Below are 4,514 nucleotides of genomic sequence, written 5' to 3' on the forward strand. Positions count from 1 at the left end.
TGCATTACGTGGATATCTTAGTGAGTATAGGAGAATTAATATAAGTAGTTAATAGCCTAGGTCCCAAGTGCATGGTGTTACTATACAGTGGGACTATTATGTGCATGTGTTATAAAATATGGTACATAGCTACTGAGTGCAGACAACTGGGACTAATTATACTCAAGGTGTCTTACAATATTACATAATTCGATTAGTCAATTTTCAACGTCATCCGTTGTCCTACAGCACCTGATATTCCCAGGTGTTCTACCTTCCTGGTACTGATCAGGCCCACCACTGCTTAGGTTCCAAGATCAGACGAGATTGGGCGTCACCAGTGTGGTTTGACTGTACATATTGTTGGTAGACATCATGACAACAGAAGACTTATGGTTGATTCTTTATTCATATAATACAAGTGAGAGTACAGGTGCTAAAGATAGGATTAAGTGAACTATACAAGGATGTGTGGAAGAACAATGAAAGAAAGGGGGTGGATTATTACTGCACCTCACAGGAAAGGTGCAATCTCATATCCTTCATTGAGGCCAATAGGATGTAATGTTCGTAGTTGGAATATCCAATACATTTCTCATCTTGAGACTTTGTTTGCAAGGTCGCCTCCTCTCTCCCCTAGGCTGACATGTTCAATGGCCTTGAAAGTTAAATCGTCAGGATTTGAATTGTGTTGGGATCCAAAATGCCTGGGAACTGCACGACTGTCCACTTTATTCTTAATACTTCGGATCTGTTACTGGATCCTCATTTTCAAGGGTCTTTTTGTTTTCCCGACGTATTTAATTTTGCAAGTGCACTCTAACAGGTAAATGACGGACGTGGTGTTACAGTTCATAAAATCCTTAATTTTATATTCCTTGTTCTCATCTGTGTCACTAAACGTCTTTCTATTATGGTGTAAATATTTACATTCATTACACCTGCCGAACTTGTATGATCCTGTGCATTTAAGCATGGGGTCATTCTGGACTGTCCTTTCTGTCAGCATGCTAGGTGCCAACAGATCCTTCAAGTTTCTAGACTTCTTAAAGATGAGCTGTGGTTGGGAAGGCAATATATCTTTCAGCACGGGGTCCATTAGGAGAACGTCCCAGTGGGTCCTGAGCGAGTTTCTGATATGTCTCTCATGTCTGCTGTATGTGGTGATGAAGGCCACGAGTCCTTTTTCTCTTCCCTAGTCTTGTACGTCAGCTAAGCGTCTCTGTCCATAGATCTGGTTTTAGTCATTCAGAATGGTGGTAGGATACTGCTTGTCTTTGAAATGATTACTATATATCTCCAGTTGATCCTCACAGTATTGTGCGCTGCTACAGTTCCTCTTTATTCCGCAAAACTGGGAAGCAGGAATGTTGTTCTTCCACCTTACTAGGTGGTTGTTCTTAAAGTGCAGGTAACTATTCATGTCGACCTCCTTGATGACAGTGCCATTTTCCCCAGTCAGGATCAAGTCCAGATATTTTATGGACTTGTTATTCGTATTGGACGTAAAACCAAGGTTCATTTCATTGACCCCGATGTACTCTAAAAATTAATTAAAAGCTTCCAAAGTGCCGTCCCAGATTATTAAAATGTCATCGATGTACCGACCATAAAAGATTATATTGTCCTTAAAAGTATTAGAATCATAGATATAAATTTTCTCCTAGCATCATTAATTATATTTACTGTTTCTGACTAGTATTATAGTACTGAGAATCTAATTAAAATCTGCAGAATCTGGATTTGGTGACAAATATGGAGGCTGGTAATAGGTTCTGATATTGCAGATCCAGGTGTAGATGTACTAAGCCTTGGAGCGTGAGAAAGTGAAGAGAGACAACCAACCAATCAGCTGATTGGCTGGCACTTATATCTCTCCACTTTATCTCTCTCCAAGGCTTAGTACATCTCCCCCCAGTGTGATGTGAACAGATTTGCAGCTATAATTATGCCACTGTGGCCGGGAGGCCACATTGCCAAAAGTCAGAGGCAATAGTCACCACCTGACTACCTGGGTGTAGGCTGGTTGTCAGGTCCAGGTTTGCAGTGTGCTGAGATTCACAGCCAAGCAATCAACCCACCTGTGAGCTGGAATAAAGCTTTGCTGCAAACAGTGCACAGGGCTCCTGATGCCGGACAAGCTGGCCAGGCGATAGGCCGGGATGGTGGTTAGCATTAGGATGCCAGGACCTGGATGGTCCATAGATCTTATGTATGCTGTCTGTGAGCCAGAGTGGCAAACCTGGTACCATGTCTGATTTATCTGTATGGTGTTTGTGACCTGCGGTAATACCAGACTGGATACCTGTTGTGCAGTGGCTGCTAAACTTATGCGAATAAACACTCCACTGTTTTACCATACTGCTCTACGTGATTCTTCCTACCTTGTGACACTGCTTTAAATAATTTCTTGATTTTATTTGTTAGGTTTATTATATAGTGCAGCATATTCCACTGCGCTGTACAATTGGAACAGCAGTAATAGAACAAAACTGGGTAATACTGTAACAGGCAGACATAGAGGTAGGAATGCCCTGCTCACAAGCTTACAATCTATAGAGAGATAGGCATTGATACACAAGGATAGGTGCTACCTATTGCATAGTGGGCCACTGGATTGCAAAGGTTCTTAATAGTCTGTATGATATTGTCACTCAGCAATGTTGTCCAAGGGTCAGGAGGATTGGAAAGTGAAGAAAGACAAAATACATGAGGTCATGTGGGGATCAGCATGATTTACTGGCAGCCGGTATGCCAGCCGTCAGTATACCGACAGCAGCATCCCGGTCACCAGTATGCCGGCAGGGTGGCGAGCGCAAAGAGTACCCTTGCGGGCTTGCTGTGCTCAACATGCGGTTGGCACAGTGGTAAGCTGTGCTCTTCACAGGTTTTATTCACACTCTGTGGGTATATGGAATAGCCCCTGTGAGCCGGGATTCCGGCTGGAGGCATCGTTGGCTGTCTGGATTCTGGCCTTTCGGTATCCTGATTGCCGGGATCCCGACAGCTGGCAAATTAACTGCATCCCGTTATGTGTACTGTACAGAGAGGTTGCAATTAGATAGGGAGGCATTGAAGGTTATGTGGGTGAGTCCAGAATCTGATAACTTGTCTGAAGAGGTAGGTATAGAAGGTTAGGAGACTAGAGGTGAGTCTCATTGTACGTAAGAGGGCATTCCACAGCGTGGCTGCAGCCCGGAAATAGTCCTGTAATTTTGAGTTGGAACAAGTAATGTGTGTGGATGAGAGACGCAGATCTTGTGCAGAGCAGAGAGGTCAGACAGGGAGATACTTTGAGATGAGTGAATAGATGAATGTTGGTGCAGTTTGGTTAAGTAAAAATATTTTATATACTGTAAAATACCGTTGAATACCGGTAACCAATGGAGGGACTGACAGAGGGGGTGATTCAGACCTGATCATCTACACTGACATGCGGGGGGATGCCCAGCACAGGGCTGCCGCCCCGCATGTCAGGCCTGGCCCCACCACACAAGTACAAAAGCATCGCACAGCGGCGATGCTTTTGTACTTGAAGAGTAACTTCCAGCCAGCGCAGCTCCTTTGTGCTAGCTGGGAGTTACTCGTCGTTGTGATGGTCGCAGCGGCTGTGTGTGACGTCATGTAGAAGCTGCGGCCATCCCTCCACATGGTCCGGCCATGCCTGTGTTGGCCGGACCATGCCCACAAAATGGCGGCCAAACGTCACCATGCCACCCCCTCCAGCCCAGCGACCGCCTCTGCCTGTCAATCAGGCAGAGGCGATCGCTGGGCTACAACAGCCGTCAGCTGTCTGGCATGCGCTGGCACACTGCGGCACCGGCGCATGTGAACTTCTGATCTAATCGCTGCGCTGCGATGAACAGCAGCGTGCAATCAGGTCAGAATGACCCCCAGAGTGGATCTGCAGACGATGAACATCTAGCGAGGTAAAACTGCCTTGCAGCTGCAGGAAAATCACTGAAATCCCACTAGTTTCGTTATCTTGGAACCTATTACAAAACCCCCCATAGCTTTATGACATTTGTGTTTTAGGCCATCCAGATAACCATTGTGTATCTACCATCTTATCTCTGCTGGCAGCTTCCATTTTCTCTGTAATACTGTATTCTTTATTATTGGCTCAAATCCAACCCACAGAGCAGTGCCTTGTAGATTTTGTGAGGTTTTTTTTTTTACCTTAAAACTGCAATGATGGGGGCTGTTAAAAAACAAAAACAATGTACCTGCTTCCACTGGTACTGCCACAAGTACAGTACTTTAGGGGATGAGGTGGTGGGACTTTATATTCCTCTATCTCCCCCATCCTAGAGTCCGCTCTTTCAAAATAAATATGTCTCAATAAAAGTTTATATCTAGTGATCAGTGTGATCGCCAGACATTAATCCATACACTACAGAAAAATAATAGAGACAATGGATGTGTTAGTACCTTACCCGATGTTACAGAAACTATATACAGTATTATCCATATACAGTATGCAGGAGAGGACCATGTCACTCCATAATTGCACCTGTACACGTAGGCTCATCTAT

At 44.5% G+C, this 4,514-nt stretch overlaps 1 pseudogene; it reads right to left on the reverse strand.

The window, feature by feature from the left end:
* Nucleotides 1–219: 219 nt before the first annotated feature.
* On the reverse strand, nucleotides 220–338 carry LOC135052235 (5S ribosomal RNA; annotated as a pseudogene).
* Nucleotides 339–4,514: the final 4,176 nt, after the last annotated feature.

This window comes from Pseudophryne corroboree, chromosome 2 (assembly GCF_028390025.1).
Source record: "Pseudophryne corroboree isolate aPseCor3 chromosome 2, aPseCor3.hap2, whole genome shotgun sequence".
In the NCBI taxonomy this organism is placed as follows: Eukaryota; Metazoa; Chordata; class Amphibia; order Anura; family Myobatrachidae; genus Pseudophryne; species Pseudophryne corroboree.